Source organism: Ambystoma mexicanum, chromosome 6q, assembly GCF_040938575.1.
Source record: "Ambystoma mexicanum isolate Mex_15411 chromosome 6q, UKY_AmexF1_1, whole genome shotgun sequence".
In the NCBI taxonomy this organism is placed as follows: domain Eukaryota; kingdom Metazoa; phylum Chordata; class Amphibia; order Caudata; family Ambystomatidae; genus Ambystoma; species Ambystoma mexicanum.
The window spans coordinates 1,682,917,514-1,682,938,650 of NC_090937.1; the positions used below are offsets into that span (position 1 = coordinate 1,682,917,514).

The following is a 21,137-nucleotide window of genomic DNA, read 5'->3' on the forward strand; positions in this document are numbered from 1 at the left end:
TCCTTGATGGGCACGGGACAGAAACCGCCTTATTGGACCTAAAAAATCAAATCTCTCAGATCATAGATAAAGGCAAACCTGCAGTACTCCTCCTACTTGATCTATTAGCTGCATTTGATTTGGTAGATCACCAAACTCTTACCACTCACCTCACCCATGCAGCTCATTTCTCCAAGCAAGCAGCATCTTGAATCACATCGTTCCTTGAAGGTAGAGCCATGAAGGTCTATTCGGAAACAGCAAACGCAGACCCTACTACTATCAACTGCGGTGTCCCCCAAGGATCCTGTACAGCCCCCACCCTCTATAACCTCTTCACAAAACCCCTTTTCGACCTACTGGACTCTATGGGTATAGCATATACCAACTATGCAGACGATACCCAAGTACTTATTCCCCTATCTGGACTCTATCACCAAGACACCACGACCCTGCACAACATCTATGCCACTATCCAAGCCTGGATGGCAATCAATGGCCTGTGTCTTAACGGGGAAAAGACTGAAATCCTCATCCTTGGCCTAACAAACACCTTAAAGGCATGGTCTAGTAAAAAAGGTTATTGTCCCTACGGGTCGGCCATGTTTTTTTAAGCGTACGTGGCTCGATTTTAGAAAACTTTCCTATGGACCTTACCCAAGTTTTCGTCCATTAAACGCACGCGAAAACAAGCACCAGGGAGCCGCCATTTTCTGATAATCCTATCTTTTCCCCGATCGCCCTGGCTGACCTGCTTTTGCGGCACTAAATCAATTCCCCCACCCCTGAGCCTGACATTCTCAAAACATTCATATTCCCCGCCTCTCTCCGTAACGTTACTGTGCTGCGTAGGCAAACGCGCCCAGTCGTCTTCTGCGCGACTCCACACAGAACCCGGAAACCAACAGAGATCAACTCACAACACAGCGCGCCACAATTCGGAATATGAAACTGTACTTTAAAATGAAACAGCAACACGGTACATTTGGTAAAGTACATTTATTTGACATTAAATGTTTAGAGAATATTCAGCAATTGCCATATGAACTCCGAAAGCCAATTATTTTCTTTTATCTGTATCCGCAATAACTGTTCCGTTTCATCTTGAGTAAACGCGCTGTACCTTTATGGTACACAGGGTGTTCATTTTCATAAAAAGAATCACTTTGGAAGCACGGTGAACCGCAAGGCTGTTCCATCAACTAGGCAATAGTCCAGCCTAAAGGTGGATATGTTGCTTCTAGCCACTAGTACAGCGTAAGGGCATGTGGGCCCTTGGCGATCGTCCCATAATATGGTGATCATGCTCCAGTTGACACGAAGCTGCAGGTGTCTGCTGAAGAATCCATCCGCCGGTGTCTCAAACAGATGGCAGTGGCAGAATGGGATCAAATACCTGTTATGAAAACAAAAAAATTATAATTAGTCTCGCTAGCCGAACTTCATTAATATTACTCATTTTATTTATTACGGTCGATCAGAAACTATTTGCTTGCAAGGATAGTTCAATGGAGTATGTTCGTCTCTAAAATCAAAGCGAAAAGTAACGAGATAAATAGAGGCCAACACACAATGATAAACGACAGTTAGTCTACATGCGTGAGGAATGATATGATATATGATATGGCATTTGTAACGCGCCTATACTCAAGTGTTTCTAGGCGTGACGAGGCAGGTGGGGAACAAGGGCAGACAGACAATGATCCTACTAGGCCAGGTGTCTTTCTGATCGCACATGGGGAAAGGGAGAGGGGGGTAAAAGTGCTGTACATGGTTAGTAGAATACAAATTAAATAATAGGGCCAGCTGGTGGCAAGTGCAAGGTAAGTGTCGGGAGAAGGGGCTGAAGGATACAGAAACAGTGCCGTAGTGCAGGTAGGCAGTGTAGGGAAAAGTGGCTCGGCCAAGGACCAAGATCGATGAGACCAGTGGACCTGCATGCCCATGTGCCCACTACGAACACGTTTTACTTGCTTTTCCTAGCTCTTCATTCATTCATTTATTCATGCATCCATTCATTAAATCTTCATTCCGGTATAAAAGCGTGTAAAGATTTACTTACATTGTGTCTCTTCGTAATGCAGTCTGTAAAACGGACCGTGCTCTTGACAACGATTTTTCGTATACTGAACTAAAATGAAACTCGGTCTAGTTTCTGAATTTTCTGCCTTATCGTCGCTTACGTTATTGCGCACCCCCTTCAAATGTAGTTCTTTTGGCATGGTCCCTGTCTCAAGGTCAAAAAACAATAGACCCCTATACTTCCAGTGCGACTTGTGGGCCTCATCTGGGCGCTGTCCTTCGCATTCTTTATTTGCAACATCACGTAGTATAGGCATCTGTGAGAACTTGAAGTTTAAAGTCCATCTATGTAGTGTGCCTCAATGTGCAAATGCGAACTGGCTTCTCTCGCAAATGCCACGGCCCGCTTGGCTGGCGCGTTCTAAGTGCCCCAATTTTGTCCCCGTTGTCTGCCAGCTTTGCAGCCCAAATTGAGACATTTAATTTTTGGCGGAAGGTCAGGGAAAGTATAAAGTACCACAGGAGTTGAGTTAAAAGTGAGATTCATTGTTTGTTTGTTTGTTTTATTATTTGCAATACGCAAGCCTCCCCTCCGTTAACAGTGCGCAGCATTTACATTTACATGAGATGAGACATGAGAAAAATATATACATACACATATGTGAGGTGAATAGAGAGAATTCAAAGATGACACCCAGCTTGTTCGCCACCCATGATGGTGAAGGTAGGTGTTAGGTTTACAGGTACACTGTACAATAATATTTATTTACAAAAAGACAATTGTATTGCAATTATTTAAACCGGGATTTGTACTTCACAATCAGCTGTGCTTCGGGTGGGCATGGCACAGTCGCAATGTTCGGTGGCAATGGATCACTGCTCTGCACAGAAACGTCCAAAATTCAATATCTGTGCTTCTCTAACACAGCAACAATAAGGCCTTTCACAAAGTCGAACTGCATTTCATCATAGACTGGTTTGATCACCCATTGCTTACTTCGTTTTGAAAACACCTTGGTGTAGCGAGGCATCCTTACTTTACCCCTGGTCCTAGATTGTTCACGTCCGACATTGCTGTTATGGGCCAAGACCGCTAGTAAAGTGCGATGTTTCATGCCCCGAAAGCTAAAATGCAAGCGCTTTGGCCTGTTTAGGCACATATTGTGGAACACCTCCAAATCTCCTGTGTGACAAATTCTGTCAGTCCTCTCAAATCTCTTGATAGAGTTTTGTCGAAAACAATCTTCTCAATGGCTTTGTGTGTCGGTGAAGATGGAATCAACCACTTTTTCTTCCGTGCCTCCTCTGGGGAAAAAGGGCCATGTTCACATTGGTGGAAATGTTGATTTGCTGTCCAGCGGTGAACGTTGGTACAGTGGTGCATCAGTGACCGCCATTTTTCAAGTAGTATTTCCACTGACCTCTCAAGTTTTTGAGCTCCACCAAAGATGGTTGGTGATAGAATGTGACCACTGCAAAATACTTTCAAAACCTTTTTTTTTCCCTGCAGCCGAGATTTTCTTATTGATTGATTGATTTAGCAAGATGCCATACGTCAAATTGATGTTTAATATGTGGGAACTGCTCTCTCATTGTCTTGGCAATTGAAACGTGTCTATCCGTGGCTATGAGGTCGATGTGCATTCCCCTTGATTGTAGATATTCCACTGATTTTATAAATCCTAGTTTCTCCATGGCCACTGACGATGTACATTGTGTTACCTGCACGACCACCGAACTCACAATTTTCTTACTATCCATGTCCTGAAAGTGGTAGGTGCAGTACTTGGCAGAAAATCCAGGGCTGTCACACTGTCCATCGCCGGCTAGCCTGAATCGTTTGCCTTCGAATGTACTTGCTAGAGACAATTGTTCAATTTTCCAAGCATCACTAATGGCTGGAAACAGATAATCACGTTGGTATATGTAGTACAGCGCTTTAGAAATGAAATGGAGTCCCACAAACTGAAAGAAAGCCTCTAACTTTCTAAAACTGGAGCCACTAAAAAGTGATGCAGCTGCACACAGTAGATTGCCTGCTGGCAGTTTCCCCAGCATCGGTTGTGCAGACCATGAAAACCTATGATTTAATCTACAGGCGGCATTAATTGACGTTACTGCCTTTTATTTGACAAGTCACATTAATCAATGGCTTCCCACATACTTTCCCTCTAATGGAATGGACACATTTCAGCATACTTATAATTTCCATCGAACAATTGTCGAATACAATGTATTTGCTCTCTTTCATTAGACTGTCATCCTGCGTCAACGTTGTTTCGGCCTGTGACGTTGTGGAGATTTCAACACATTGGTAAGTAATATCGCTGATATCAAGTTCTGATGCGTCTATGGATGCTGCGGCTGGTTCATTCTCTGTCATTTCGCCATCTATTACTTCAACAGTGATGGGAGAACACAACAATGTCGACAGGTTTTTTGGTGGCAAATTTTTGGCGGTGTAGATTGTGTAAATTGATCTGCAACTACTTCAGAGCTATCTTCAATACATTCAATAACATCTTCTTGTGGTGGTGCGGTCGCACTGTAGCTATGGTCCAATGCAACTTTGCTGTAGTCTCCAAACACAGTTAATTCATGTTCTGGCCATTGGACATGAGCATCTCAAGCCTGAACATGCCTCGCCTCAATTAATAATTCCTCCATAGTGTACACGGTCTGGCAAGCCACATCTCTCATTCGCTTCACTGTCTGTGTGTGTATAGTTCTGACACCCACGGGTAACTGGAGGAGAGATTGGAAAAGGGATGTTCAGTTTAAACACAAGATGGAGTGTAGTAGAATTGACTGGAAAAAAACATAAAATAGTCCCCAGCACAAACATTTTTTTAAAGTTATGAACTGTTTGTAACTAACCTTTTTTTGTTTTTTTTTCTTTGCAACTTTTTTGACTTGACCTTCAACATCTGCACGCTGTAGCTCCGATTCGTTTCCGCATGTCCTCCCTTCCTCTTGAGCTGCAACGACTATATTTTCTGTATCCGCATAGACAGCACGGAATGAGGCTCCATCGTCTCCCTGAAACATAGTACTTTCATTACTATGTATCAAAATATTGTTAGCATAAAACACACGTGAGGACGAACACACAGGTACATCTCAATAGCCAAACACGATTTAAACATTGTGTGCAACAATCAAACGACAAGTATTCGACCAGTGATGATCTATTTCGATGGAACTGTCAGTATCCATACCTCTGGCTCTGCATGGACTGCCATGAATGGTTGTATTGGAGAGGAGGCATCCGCATCTCCCTGAAACACAGTACCTGCATTAGTATGCTTTTCAATATTGGAAACACAACACACACTTGGGGTCGAACGCACAGGTACATATAAAGAGATAACCGCAAATGATGCATTGCCCAAAAGAATGAAGGAAAATCTAACAGGCCGATTCATGGAATAATTAGCGCGGCGCAAGTGGGCAAAAACGTGCGAATCGCAGTGGAATAGCGAAAATCGCAGTGCAATTGCGAAAATCGCACGAAAAGCAGCGCACGTCGATTCATGGAAGGCCGTGCGCGAGAAAACCAGCGGATGTGCGATAAAAAAGTGCGCGGCGCACGTTGGCGCACAGGCCATCTAACAGCGTGCGCCAGGTCACAGCGAAAATCGCACAGGCCACAGCGAAATTCGCACATAGCGCTGCGCACGCAACAAAAGTAGGCGGAACACGGGCGTAACACTCGGAATGGGGAACAACTTGCCAAAACGTGGGCGTCACGGGGGAAGTACAGGGCACAAGTGCGCGGAACGCCCACACGCTCGCCTACAACACATATTCATGGAATAGAATAGGGCAAAAAAGCGCACGCTCAAACCAGCGCACAGGCACAAACACGACCGCCACAAGAAAGCAGGCGGTAGCGTCTCTGCGGCTGTAAGAAATGTGCGCCAAAAGGTGCGCCAGCAAATTTGGCCAAGATGTTGTATCCACCGGCCAACTCATTATATGAGAATATGGGAGATATGATAAGGGAGCGCAACCCCCCTTCAGTTGCCAACTACTATGACAGAATGGTAGCTCTATTATGGGAAATGGGGCTGAAGCCAGAGGATTTGGAATACAGGCTTGGTCATGTTAAGCAAAAACTCTTTGAACTTGATTGGTGTCACACTACGGATTGAATTGCCTCATTGGCTTCTTACAAAGAAAACACAAAATTCATAACAAAACGTTTACCCGCCAATTGTATATACTCCAATTTTCGTGTAGTAAAATACAGGTAGTTACCTAAGATTCAAACTGAACCAAACTCCAACACTGGAGCGAATTAAGAATTGGTATTCCGATTTAAGAAATTGTGATAAGAGCTACTGTAGATTTTGTAGGGTTGTGACGCTGAAAGAAACAGCAAAACATTTAATCATTTATTGTCCTTACTTTGAACATCTTTGTATTCAGATATTTGGCAGTGAGCGACTAGGTGATACTGTCCCAGCTAGGGAATGGTTGTGGAATACATGTACGTGGGGATTGCAAAACAAGGTTATTTTTCTGTTAACAAGGCTACTTTGTAAAATCAACTAGGAACTCGCAATTAAATTACAGTCGATGGCGATTTCTAAAGAAGTCTAAAATGAAATTCTATTATTTTCTAGATGAATCTAGAGATAACTTATAGTGTGAAATTGAAGTGGGGCTATGCCATCATGAATTATATGAGATAACATAACTTAGTAGAAAGTACTAAAAAAAAGTGAGTACTTAACCCTTTAAGTGCCATGGGTATTTCTCCCCAGTGGCAGAGCCTTTTTTGGTGATTTTGGTATGTGGCCATTCAATGGCTTGTATCTTTTTTGTTACATGAGATATCTCGGCCAAATTTGGCTCCTTTTTCCCCACATGTATCCCAGGTTGCTGTAGGGGGGTGAGAGAAAATAAGGAAAAAGTGTGAAAATTTGGGTTTTTTTCAAAAAATGCCAATAAAATGATGTACAAAGAAGCCTGTGGTTTTTTCCTTGTAAGAGCTAGGAACAAATGGTTTGCTGTGCTGAGTTCCCCAATGTGTTGGCTTTCAGGAACAGGTTGAGTGGAAATGGAAACAAATTATTTTGATGTGGTTCTCAACCGTTTTGTGAGAGGTAGGTGATTTTTGCCATTTTTGCCAATTGGACACGCATGGACGGAATGGAAGAAAAGGGCAGGCAAGCCACATTGGAGGACAGAAAGGCATATATTTCTGAAAAGTAGACAAAATTCCAAGTTTAGGAAGGGGTGATTTGCATAGGTCAGGCAACAACTAGGTAGGGGAAACTGCCATCGAATGGGGGAAAAGCGGGAAAATGACTGAAAAAAAGGTATGTGTTGGACATGGTTGGCTTGGTACGGCAATGGCTTCTATGAATTTTGAGAAAAGCAATGCTCCGCTACATTCCCCCGACTTTTGCAGTTAGGAGAGCATACCATTTTTGTAGTGTTTTTACAAAACAAGCAATACCACAAGCCAAACACTGAGCCATGGTACACAGGAGTTTTACGCTCACGGCCTGACCAGACGCACTTAGCATGTGTAAATTGGGAAAACCAATGTGGTGAGGAACGGCAGCCATACATTTCTGAAAGAGCACAGGAAGACCTTTTCAAGAGTAGGTGACTTGTGCAGGTTACAAAAGTGTATGGTGGCTAAAGCAGCGACTAAATGTAGGTCACATTTGTGAAAAGAAAGGGTTGTGAGACAAAGGGCACCAGCAAATGGGTCAAAACGTTATGAAAACCACACAAACACAACACATGGCCTACCGTCCCGCGTTCCCACAGGTGTCCCGATGAAAACGGTACCTCACATGCGTGGGTGCACCTACCTGGCCGCCAAGGGGAAAGCCTAAAACACAAGTAACCCCAAGTCTGTTTTCAGAGGGAAATCTCAGACATTCTGCCGACCGGCACAACGTACAGATATGGGCCTCGGGTGTCCAAGCCACCGAGGAAAACAGGGAACCCCATGCATTTCCGAAAAGAGGACACCCGTGGGAATCCGCAGAGGTATGATTTGCGCACATCGCCCCAGAATTTTTTACCCAGACACCCCTGCAAAGTCCGAAATTTGGGCAAAAAAACGCATTTTCCGCACATTTCGCTCGACGCACCCATCGAAACACGCCCCCAACAACACATGGCCTACCGTCACGTGTTCCCACAGGTGTCCCGATGAAAACGGTACCTCACATGTGTGGGTGCACCTACCTGGCCGGCAAGGGGCAAGCCGAAAACGCAAGCAACCCCCAGTCTGTTTGCAGAGGGGAATCTCAGCCATTCTGCCGACCAGCACAACATACAGATATGGGCCTCGGGTGTCCAAGCCACCAAGGAAAACAGGGAACCCCATGCATTTCCGAAAAGAGGATACCCGTGGGAATCCGCAGAGGTATGATTTGCGCACATCGCCCCAGAATTTATTACCCAGACAGCCCCGCAAAGTCCGAAATGTGGGGAAAAAAACAAATTTTCTGCAAATTTCGCTCGGCTCACCCATCGAAACACGCCCCCAACAACACATGGCCTACCGTCACGCGTTCCCACAGGTGTCCCGATGAAAACGGTACCTCACATGTGTGGGTGCACCTACCTGGCCGCCAAGGGGAAAGCCTAAAACACAAGTAACCCCAAGTCTGTTGTCAGAGGGAAATCTCAGACATTCTGCCAACCGGCGCAACTTACAGATATGGGCCTCGGGTGTCCAAGCCACCGAGGAAAACAGGGAACCCCATGCATTTTCGAAAAGAGGACACCCGTGGGAATCCGCAGAGGTGTGATTTGCGCACATCGCCCCAGATTTTTTTACCCAGACAGCCCTGCAAAGTCCGAAATGTGGGGAAAAAAACGCTTTTTCCGCACATTTAGCTCGCCGCACCCATCGAAACACGCCCCCAACAACACATGGCCTACCGTCCCGCGTTCCCACAGGTGTCCCGATGAAAACGGTACCTCACATGTGTGGGTGCAACTACCTGGCCGCCAAGGGGAAAGCCTAAAACACAAGTAACCCCAAGTCTGTTGTCAGAGGGAAATCTCAGACATTCTGCCGACCGGCGCAACTTACAGATATGGGCCTCGGGTGTCCAAGCCACCGAGGAAAACAGGGAACCCCATGCATTTACGAAAAGAGGACACCCGTGGGAATCTGCAGAGGTATGATTTGCGCACATCGCCCCAGAATTTATTACCCAGACACCCCCGCAAAGTCCGAAATGTGCCCCGGAATGAGAGGGTTAGAGAGGGGGATGTCTGAGGTATGGCATGTGTATCTTTCATGATGCTTCCATATCCTCCACTTATGCCATGGTATGTGCATCTTCCATGTTGCTGCCATATCCTCTACTTATGCTACTGCATGCATATCTTTCATGATGCTGCCATATCCCATACTTATGCTATGGTATGTGCATCTTCCATGTTGCTGCCATATCCCATACGTATGCTACGGTATGTGCATCTTCCATGTTGCTGCCATATCCTTCTACTTATGCTACTGCATGCATATCTTTCACGATGCTACCATATCCTCCACTTATGCCATGGTATGTGTATCTTCCACGTTGCACTTAAACATTCCTTGAGGATGTGCCTATGCAAGGGAAGGTGGACCTGCGCTGCGCCCTACAGCTATACTACCGCCTGCACATCTGCCTTGTACCTGCCATTATTAGACCGGGTCCTGTGCCTATGCTAGAAGGCACATACCCTCATTGTGGTATGCTACGGTTGCCCTTGAAAAGTAATCTGTTCATTATTCTGTGTCCAGCGTGGGTGAGGGGTTCAGGGGACTCCCAGTGGGCTGGTTTTGATTGCTGTCAGTTCATCTTTATTAAGCAATGGATTGTGAAAGGGTTGGAGAACAGAGATTCTTGGATTTCTACATTTCTTTTGATTGGATGATAAGGCAAATGTATATGTACAGGATCGTTGAAAAAGTTTCAAACGTGACTTTTTAATCATGCTTTATAGGTAAACGTACTATAAAATCCACACGTTTACCTTAGTCCATGCTCTCTGTTAAGGGGTTGGGGGTTGCTTGCTGCTCTCGGTTGATGGGTTGGGGTTGCTTGTTGCTCTCTCTTGAGCGGTTGGGGTTGCTTGCTGCTCTCTGGTGAGGGGTTGGGGTTGCTTGCTGCTCTCTGTTGAGGGGTTGGGGTTGCTTGTTGCTTTCTGTTGAGCGGTTGGGGTTGCTTGCTGCTCTCTGAGAGGGGTTGGGGTTGCTTGCTATCCTTCTTGCTCTCTGTTGAGGGGATGGGGTTGTTTGCTATCCTTCTTGCTCTCTGTAGAGGGGATGGGGTTGCTTGCTATCCTTCTTGCTCTCTGTTGTGGGAATGGGGTTGCTTGCTATCCTCCTTGCTGTCTGTTGAGGGGATGGGGTTGCTTGCAATCCTTCTTGCTCTCTGTTGAGGTTTGAGGGTTGCTTGCTATCCTTCTTGCTCTCTGTTGAGGGGATGGGGTTGCTTGCTATCCTTCTTGCTCTCTGTTGAGTGGCTGGGGATGCTTGCTATCCTTCATGCTCTCGGTTGAGGAGTTGGGGTTGCTTGCAATCTGTCTTGCTCTCTGTTGAGGGGATGGAGTTGCTTTCTGTCCTTCTTGCTCTCTGTCGAGGAGATGGGGTTCCTTGCTATCCTTATTACTCTCTGTTGAGGGTTTAGGGGGTCGCTTGTTATCCCTCTTTGATCAGTGCAACATATGGCCACTTTAACAACTTTTTCCAGGGCATTTATGGTTCCTAGTCCACGCCTGGCCACGAGGGGAGGAAAAAGAGTAGAGAAAGGGAAGAAAGTACAGGGAGGACATGGGTACGCAGGTTGGGAGACAGAAGCAAAGAACAACGTGTGCAGAGAGGCATACATATATCACAGCATTTATTTACCTTTTGTAGCCTTTGCTCCTTATTTTCTGCTGAACACGAGGACACACCAATAATGTATTCAGGTCTGGAGAAAGCAAACATTATCATATGATTAAATAATCTACAACAGGAGTGATCTAAATTAAATACTTCCAGCAGTTACATGACAAGAAGAGAAAATGTATAATGCTAAGATTACTTACTGGTAATCTTCATTACTCCTAGTCCTATGCTTCGTCACACTACTCACCAATGAGGCCCCGCTCCCCCGGAGGTATAACCTCCCACTTTCCCACAATACACCAGTACTTTGCAAGCCTGTACAGACACTGGGACCTTCCACACCACGGGAGGGCGCAGAGGGTCGGTAGTACTGTGATGAGGAAAGTTGGACTAGGAGTAATGAAGATTACTGGTAAGTAATCTGAGCATTACCTCCACGTCCCTCTTCCTCATCCCAGTACTCACCAATGAGGCATACCCAAGCCAAACCATGTGGAAGGGCCCAAAGGAAAGCAGGAAGCAAGAGGACACCCAGGATCAATGAAAACATACCAGGTTTAATGAGCAATTGATCAACAGAACATCACAGCTGGGCCACGGACAGCAGCCCCACACCAAAAGAACTATCCCTAGAACTGCCCACATTAAGCCTATAATGTGTAATAAAGGTATTGGGATCCACCGAGATAGCGGCTATGCAAATCTCATGCAACTGAACACCCTAAGCATCTGCCACGGAAGCAGACATACCCCTGGACAAGCGCCCTTGACAACCCAAAGGGACAGAATGACCGGAGGACAAATATGCCACAGAGATCACCAACTTGATACAGCGACTAATGGAAACAACCAAAGCCTTACTCCCCGCCCAAGCCGCACCAAAGGTAACCAGAAGACTGTCGGAACGCTAAACAGTTTTCATTCTGGCCAGGTACTACAGGACCGTACAACGCACATCAAGGGAGTGCCAAGACACCTCCTCTGGGGACAAAGGGTCAGGAAAAAAAACGAGAGGAACAATTCCTAAGTCAGATGGAGCTTAGAGGCAACTTTGGGCAAGAACCGTGGATCACACCTCAAAAGCAAGCAGTCAGGCAAGACACAAAGAAAGTGAGAACGGCACAAGAGAGCCCCAATCTCCCCCAGCCACACCGCAGAGGAGATTGCAACCAGAAAGGCTGTCTTGAGCGTAAGGTGTTTAAGATCCATAGGCCCAATCAGTTCAAAAGGTGCTGACTGAATAAAGCGTAAAACCAGGGGCAGAACCCATGAAGGGGAACCCGAACACACATGAGGACTAGAAGACGCTAGGCTCCTAAGGAACTGGCCCACCAGACCCAAATCCAACAGAGGAACACCACAACCCTCAACGCAGCCCACTGAGCCCGCAAAGTACTGTAAGGAAGGCATGGTATCAAGAATAGACAGACAAGTGATTACAGTTCAAGGGTTTTTATTAAACAAGGTAAGTTGGAAAAAACCTAATCTAAACTATATCCAATTAGGAAAGGGCACAGCCCGCTTACGTTGCCCCTGTCATTACCCTTTCCCTTGCCCTACTCCTTTCCTCAACAGAATTGCACCTTTCCCTTCATCTCACCTCCCACTAACACCTGCTCTCCCATTAAAGGCTTGACTAGACCACTATCCCACACCAATCATCTCCCATTAACTGCATTGCCCCCAGATGAACCTTCTTTACCGTCTTTCTGCAAGAACAGGGCAGAGACACGCATATGATACCTCAACCCATTACACACAGAACTCCCTGTATACAGACACCCCAGCCACCACTCCTCTGCATTCACGTCCCAGCATGGGACTGATGAGAGCACTCCTCACGCTCACACGTACGGTCAAATAAATCACCTATCCTCACCGCCACCAACCTTGTCACACCACTCCCACACACACCAAATGACTCAACTCCACAAAGCAACCTCTAGTCAGGCCTCTGCCAGCATGAATGCAACCACAATAAAAAGGGGCACTCATCAACGCCAGATCCATCACTGCGCACGCTCTGGATATCGCAGACGTTATCACATCCAACGACCTTGACTTCTTAGCAGCTACAGAAATTGGCTACATTCAGCCTCAGGCCCACAGCTCTCCCTAGACATTCCAGAGGGGTACACCATCTTTAGAAAGGATAATGATACATCAGGAGGAGGAGTAGCCGAACTAGCTAAGGACACGCTAAATATATGGATCTCCTCCGATCTCCCCTTCAGTGCAGGTGATGTCATCACCTTAAAAATATCCCTTACACCCTCCTGCACACTCACTCTTCACATCTTCTACAGGCCCCCTGGCGCCATCTCCACCTTCGAAGATGACATCACGTCACTTCTGGTACACAACATGAAACCTCACTCCAAAGCAATTATCATGGGTGATTTCAACTTCGGTTTGAATGACCCTTCAGACATCCACGCAGACCTCTAAGCCAAATCTATGGAAGCCCAATGGTTCACCCAAAGGATCTATGCCCCTAGCGACGAAAAAGGATGTACTTTGGATTGGTTAGCAGAACTAACTGTACCAATAAAATACAATCTAATATTACGTCTAGGGAGGATAGCTCAGGGGCAACGTGCTCACCTTGGAAGCATTACGACACGGAGCACCACAGGTTTGATCCCTGGGTCCGCGCTTAGAAACCTCTGGGTATTAAGCCTGTTATAAATAACCTATCATATCATGTCCCCACACCCTGGTCAGACCACAACACCATAATCTTCACCTCCACTATTATTACTAAAAAATCAGATCCTTCCATCACCAGCACTTATGGCTCCTTCTAGAAGCTGTAAGAATATGAATAAAGACAACATGCTACCTCTCCTAACGCCCTTTCTCGACTCGACGCATCTAGACAATGACTCATCAACTCTAATATGTCAATACAACAAAATCATGTCAGAGGTTATTGAAAAAGTTGCTCCCCAAAAAAGAAAAAAACCCAAACGCTCAGCACATATTAACCCCTGGTTCACCCCAGAACTCAGAACAATGCGTGGTTCCAAAAGATCTGCAGAAAATAACTGGCGCAAATCACCAACTATACAGAACAAAAGCCTTTTCAGGCAGCAGCGAATAACTACAAAAAAGAAATCCTCTCAGCCAAAAGTGAAGTTTATAACCAGAGAATATCCAATGCCCAATCCAACACCAGAGAACAATTCACCATTCTCCGTGAATTAGAATCCCCAGCACCCACTCCGGATCATACTGTCAAAGACGAACAATGGTGCTCCAACTTTCAAAATGCCTCTCTTCACTTCAACGAAAAATAGAAGAAAAGAAATCTAAACGTTGCCTTATCCAAACACAGCCAACCTCACCTCCCTCAATATAGGCAAACAAATTTTCATTCGCACCACTTTCCATCTCTGATACTATTAATATTATCAAAAGCTTAAAACCTTCTAGATGCAAAGGTCGACATCTGCCCGACAACCCTGGTAAAAGAATGTGCATCAGAACTTGCACCCTTTGGCACCAGCCTCTTCAACAGCTCATGTGCCTCTAATACAGTACCGAAAGATCTAAAAACAGCTTGGGGTCTACCCCTATTAAAAAAAAACAACACTAGCCCCCAACATCCCCACTAATTTCCGTCCCATCACTACTGTACCGTTCTTATTAAAAATACTCCATCGTGGAGGCCACCAGGGGGCACACAGGCGATGGCTGCCTGAAGACACCGGTCCCGCCGAAACTGGGCCGTGTTGAGGGATTGAGCCCCCCCGTGACCACCACGAAATAGCTGCAGTTCTCAGTGGTGGCGAACCCCGGGGCACCCTCCGGGCGAAAGAGCGACGCCGAAAGACCCTCGGAAGCCCAAGAACGAGGCCCCGCGGCCCAACGAGAGAATCCGCGGGAGGCCCCGCCCGCCTCCAGAGCTGCGCTGGGAGTTGTGGTACGCAGTAGTGTTAATATGTAAATGACCACACTTCACTGCAATCTTTGTCTTTAGTGAGGATTTATTTAGTTAGTTCATCCAAGAGAAAGGCCCCCAGCTGTGGGCTGTCCTCCTGCTCTCAATCCTCTCTCTGCTGCTCGAATCTAGAACCTTTGCTTAATCATAACAACAAAGGTTCTTTGGTAACTAGGTTACATGGCAGCAGCTGAAATGATGTAAGTATAGACACCTCCTAACAAGTAGCTGTTGAGGCCTGTAAGCGCGCCTGACCCCTCCAGTCTACCCCGGCCACCGTACACGCCGGCACTTCGGCGGGGACTCCACCGTTGGGGCACCGCGGCACGGGAGGACCGACCAGCCCAGAGCAGAAGCCCCTGGTGGCGGCGACTCGAGCCGCGATCCCGAATCCACCAGAAGAGAGGCAGCCCGCTTGACCCGAGCACCCGATCACAGAGTCGAACAACAGGGGTGCCGGGACCCCGACCAACGGTCCCTGACAAGGGAAACCAGAGCAGTGTCCGCGGACAATAGCGGAGCACGGCCGGAGAAGGAGGTGAGGGACTACTACAGGTGGTGGCCCCTGGGCTTCGTCCCAGGGCGAGTGCCCGCCCGGAGACGATCTCAGAAGGAAACATGGCCGATAGTACCTAACCAGCAAGCCTAGCCTGGACCCTCATTCGACTACAATTTGATACTCATCGTCGCCACCCCCCCCAACACAGGGACAGACGACCACAAGCAGTGGGAAAAGGGTGTGTAGAGAGTGAGAGGCCCCCGCCGGAGACTGGCGGGGCGTGTGCCCGCTCAAAGATAGCCCCACATGGAGCGGTTTTGCCTGGAGGAGTGAGGGCGGTCGCCCAGCAGGATCCTCGCTCTTGGCCCCCGGAGACCACCGGCCAGAGGGAGAGATAGGGAGATCGGATGAGCTGGTGCCAAACCCTCCAGGAGTATCGTTACCAGAAGGGAGATTAGCGGGCTGGATCGGACGACTAGAATGTTCCAGCCCGAGACCTCGCCCCCGCCGTCCCTTACAATGGAAAAGGGCTTTGCCTCGGTCCTGCAGGAGATTAGAGACATGCGGGCGGACATTGACCAGAAAATGAGGAACATGGACCGCAGGGTGGACAAGGTCGAGGGCAGACTGTTGCAGCTGGAGACCAACCAGTCCTCAACAATGACTCAAGAGATGGACATGTACTAGAAAAAAAGAGAAGAGGAGAGGGCCAGACAAATGGACGACTTCGAAAATAGGGAACGGAGGAACAACCTCAGAATTTTTGGGGTCCCGGAGTCGGAGGGAGAAACGGAAAGAGAACTAAACCGGGTGGTGAGAGACATCATCACCCTCCTTTTCTCGGATGAGATGACGACCGAACCAACGTTCGACCGGGTCCACAGAGCGGGGTGCAGAGCTGGGGGCCCCTGGTCGATCCTGGTCCGCTTTCATTACTACACCGAGAAGGCGAAGGTTCTGGAGGAGGCCAGAAAGACACGAGAGATAACTTATAACAAGGCACAAGTGTCCATTTTCCATTTTCCAGGACCTCTCTTCATACACGCTGGCCAAACGCAGGATGTGCCGCCCTCTGACAAAAAATGCTAAAAGAGAAGGGGGTGCGCTATAGATGGGGGTATCCCTTCTCCCTCTCGTTCGAGTACGGGGGTCAACAGTCGACCCTGATTACAGAGGAGGACATAAGGGGACCCATCCAAGAGTATGTGTCGGACCCGGCCCCTCGGAGAGAACCCACGGGATTCGCAGCGGAAGGAGCCAGGGAACGCAGGTTACAAGGAGAGAGGAGAAAGAAGACGGGTCCACGGAAATGTAAGAAACTGAACCCGCCGTCCCGACGACGGACAGGGAAGACGCCGACCCCGGTCATGGAGGAGCTAATCCGGAAGTGCAAAAGGGTATGGGGAAACCGGGCAAAGAACTCAATGCATGATCACAACGTCCGGCCCGGCCCAAGGACGAGTAGATTCCCAGGACTACGGGGTCTAAGCACGTAAGGGGCCTCCCAGAACAGCAGGTATACCGGTTGGGGGGCGTGGCTACGAGAGCCATGTAGGAGGACGCGTTCCAGAGGAGCTCCCGAGATCCTGCATAGATCCGGGCAAATTCGTGCGGTGTGACTGCTTATTGATCACCGACGATACGCATGCTGGTGTGTGAAGGTGCGGGCTATGCACTGTGGACTTTTGGGGGACACAGAAGTTACGGCGACGGAGATCGGTGCAGATAAGTCGAAAGACGCTGAGGACAAAGGGCGACTCAAAATGGCCGACCCGGGCCCGAGACAAGTATAGAAAGGAGTCGCACGGAGACCCAACGAAGCAGGCGCACGGTGCGCCCGCTTATCACTTGAGCGGCCTGTGCATCCCCAGAGCCATGTCGAGCAGGACGGTGCGACCAAAGGCGAAACAACCCACCTTGGACGACTTTACTAGAACGTCCCCGAGCCCAGACACCACTAAGAACAGAGATGCGTTGGCCGTGAGCAGCGTGACACCTCCGTGCACCAACCAAGAAATCCTGGCGGCGATTGTGGACCTGAGGGCGGCTTGGGAGTCGAAGCTAGAACTGGCTGTCACCGAATTAAAAACGGCACTGGACCTCAAAGTTGGAGAGGTCCAAGAAGACGTTAATTTGCTAAGACAGGACGTCAGGGCCCTAGCAGAGCGTACAGAGTCCCTAGAGAGGGAAGTTGGCCCGAACACGGCGGATTGTGCCACCCATAAGGCAGACCTGCACGCCCTAATACAAAGGGTGGGCAACCTGGAAAGCAGAGCGGAGGAGGCGGAAGGGCGAGCCCGTCGCAACAACATCCGCATTGTGGGCCTACCGGAGGGGATGGAGGGCCGTGACCCTACTGATTTCGTCGAAACCATGCTTCTACAGGAGATACCCGGAGGGGCCTTATCCCAAGGCTTTGCAGTAGAAAGGGCACATAGAGCCCTAACGAGGAGGCCGCCTCCCGGGAACCCGCCTAGGCCTATAATTGCCAAAATTCTTAACTACCGCGACCGGGAGAGGATACTGGAACATTTTCGTAAAGGAGGGACGATTACGAGAGGAGTGGCAAACATCACGGCGTACCCAGATTATACCTTAACTGTACAGCGTAGTCGCATGAATTTTGGGACTGTGAAGCGAAGGCTGAGGGAAGCGGGCCACAAATATATGTTACTCTACCCTGCAAAACTGAAGGTCATTCATGCGCACAAAACTTTGTTTTTCGAGACCCCGGAGGACGCTATGGGGTGGCTCGATGCACAAGGATGCCCCCAGGAATCGGAGGATCGGCCTAGAAAGGGCTCGGAGGAAAAGCGGGAGGCATAAAATGGCGTCGCAAGATGGCGCGGCTTGTGAGACTCGAATATAGTCGGTTTGAAGCCTTCGGTAAAGAAGGTCAGATGATTGCAACATTTGTCATGGGCACTGAGATTATTATTGGAAGGGAGCCCTACGGAGCGATACTCTTTACCCCACGATAGTTCTAGTTGGGTGGCCATTAGGGCGACCTCACCCTACTGGGCTCCGTGCATCGATCGGTGCTTGCGGAGCTAGATGTGGGGGTGCCTGAGCTCTGTGGTTGAAGCTGGGCAGCAGTTGGGGTGTGTGATGTTGGGGAAGGGACGGGTGGAGGGAGGGAAAGGGAGTTGGGGTTTTGTTGTGTGTGTAGTTAATTGGGGTTTGAGCTTATTCGCAGAGTCGCTGGAGTGGGACGCCTTTTGTGTCACGCGGGCTGCTGGGAGTCTCTGCAAGAGGGATAGGGAGACATATACTTGCCATGGGAGCCCTTAAGATTGCCACCTGGAATGTCCGGGGACTCAATAGTTACTTAAAAAGGAACAAAGTCATGCTGTACCTTAAACGACAGAGGATCGACATCGCTCTGCTGCAAGAAACGCATCTGACCCAACACAAATTGGAACTTGTTGGGAAAAAGTGGGGTGGCACGGTAGTGGACTCCCCGTACTCTGCCTACGCTAGGGGAGTGCTAATCTGGGTGGCACCGCACGTCCCGCTCAGAATTACACGGGAGGTGGTGGACACGGAAGGTAGTCTGGTAATGCTGGGGGCTCTGATAGAGAACAGGGAGCTGAGTGTTATCAACACATATGCCCCCAACCAGAATACTGCCGCATACTTCAGGACTTTATGCACTCGCCTGGGCACGTGCGCGGGGGGAGCGACTATTTGGGGAGGGGACTTCAACTGTGTTCTCGACCCAAAGGTGGACAGGTCCGACAGTAAGGTTGATAGGCCCACCCCGGCTGCTAGAGCATTACGTGTATTATTAGACGACTTTGGGCTGGCAGATGTCTGGAGATTAAAACACCCTACTGCCTCGCAGTATTCCCACTACTCTGCCCCGCAACACTTGCACACGAGATTAGATTATCTCTTTGCCACGCCAGAAGTGGTGACAGCGACCACTCAGATCGAATATAGAGCGAAGGTCCTGTCGGACCACTCGCCCTTGGTGCTGACCTGGCAACATGGCCGCTCTAGGGCGCGGATACCTACGTGGCGCCTTCGCGCGGAGGCGCTTAGGGACTCGGTTTTCAGGGAGGACATTAGGGATGCGATTACGCAGTACTTTGAGGTGAACACGGGCAGTGTAGATTCGGCTAGCACGCTCTGGGAGGCTTTCAAGGTAGTGTTGAGGGGTGACGCCATTTCCAAATCAAAGGGCCTGCAGGGTGGGGTTCTGGCTGAGCTGGAGGGAGCAGAGAGAGAATTGGAGCACGAATGCAGCAGGGCGGGAGGAGATGCAGACCTAGTACTTGAGTTGCAGCAACGATGCTCAGAGCTTTGGGGGCGGCTCTGTAACCTCAACTACAGAAAATACGTTGAGAGGCAGCATGCAGGCGGAGACAAAACTGGCCGCCTCCTGGCATGGCTATATAAGAGGGAAACCCCTAGCACCCCGATCATGCTGATAGACAGGGAGGACGGGGAGGAGGCTGACACCCAAGAAGGGGTTAACGATGCCTTCTTAGATTACTATAGAGCGCTGTATGAGGACAAAAGGGGAGACAATCAGGATGAGATCCGGGACACATTGGAGGACATGGAACTACCTAGGATTAGTGCAGAGGAGAGGGAGGAGCTAGATGGCCCCATTACGCTGGACGAACTAGAGGAGGTAGTGAAACGGTTGCCCACTTGCAAGACCCCGGGCACGGATGGACTCCCGAGTGAGTTTTATAAAACATAGAGGTACTCCCCCCTATGCTGGAGATGTTTCAAGAATCATTTGAGAAGGGTCGGCTACCGGATACGCTCAGAGAAGCGCTAATCGTGCCGCTCCCCAAGCCTAATAAGCCGAGACAATACTGTGGTTCGTATAGGCCGCTGTCGATGTTGAACCAGGACAGCAAGATCCTAACAGCGGTTCTGGCTGACAGGCTACGAAGGGTCATCAGTAAACTGATACACCCGGATCAGACCGGCTATGTCCCTGGTAGAAATATAACCCATAATCACAGGCGGCTTCACCGGGTGATCGAGGAGGGGAACAAAAGTGATGAAGAGATGGTGGTGGTGTCCCTAGACGCAGTTAAGTCATTTGATTCAGTGAGGTGGCCGTGGCTGTTTGCGGTCCTGAGGGAGTACGGGTTTGGGCCAGGCTACATCGGGTGGGTGAAACTGTTGTATAGCCAACCAATGGCTAGAGTGCGCACGGGATCGGTGATATCCAATAAGTGGCGCCTCAGTAGAGGCACTAGGCAGGGATGTCCCTGGTCCCCGATGTTATACATACTGGCCCTGGAGCCCTTAGCGGTATACCTTAGACAGCAATACGACCTGGTGGGCATCGCGGTGGGAGGAGAGAACCATTTAATATCCCTATATGCCGATGACCTGCTATTGTACCTAAAGTATCCGGAGGAGAACCTCCAGTACATCTTGGAGTTCATGGAGAAGTATGCCGAACTGTCAGGTATAGCGGTCAATCCCGGCAAATCGAGTATGTTCCCTTTGGGGTGTTATGTGGGAGTCCCCACGGAACGATTACCGGTGTTGCCCGTGCCTTGGGCAGCCAAGTCTTTCCGCTACCTCGGAATTGATGTATATCATACTTTATTTATTTATTTATTTAATATTTATATTGCGCCGGTAGCTCGCGAGCCTCGGGCGCAGAAACAAGGACACGAGAACGGACGGAACAGATAGTGATTAGACAGAGCAGACGGGACAGTCACATAGAATTAAGCTAACTGAGGCATATGCCGTGATGGCCGTTTATTTGAAGATATGGGTTTTTACCTGTTTGCGAAAACGCGAGTAGTTGGTTTCCAGTCTAAGGTGGTCTGGTAGGTTGTTCCAAAGGTTGG

The 21,137-nt window shown here is 48.6% G+C and overlaps 1 long non-coding RNA gene across 1 annotated transcript in view; it reads right to left on the minus strand.

Moving 5' to 3' along the window:
• The window catches only part of LOC138517057 (uncharacterized), a 71,293-nt gene that overhangs the window by 27,193 nt on the left and 22,963 nt on the right, over positions 1-21,137 (minus strand). The window contains exon 2 of the long non-coding RNA XR_011282350.1: positions 10,883-10,946. This is a non-coding gene — a long non-coding RNA (uncharacterized lncRNA). The remainder of the gene's footprint in view (positions 1-10,882; positions 10,947-21,137) is intronic.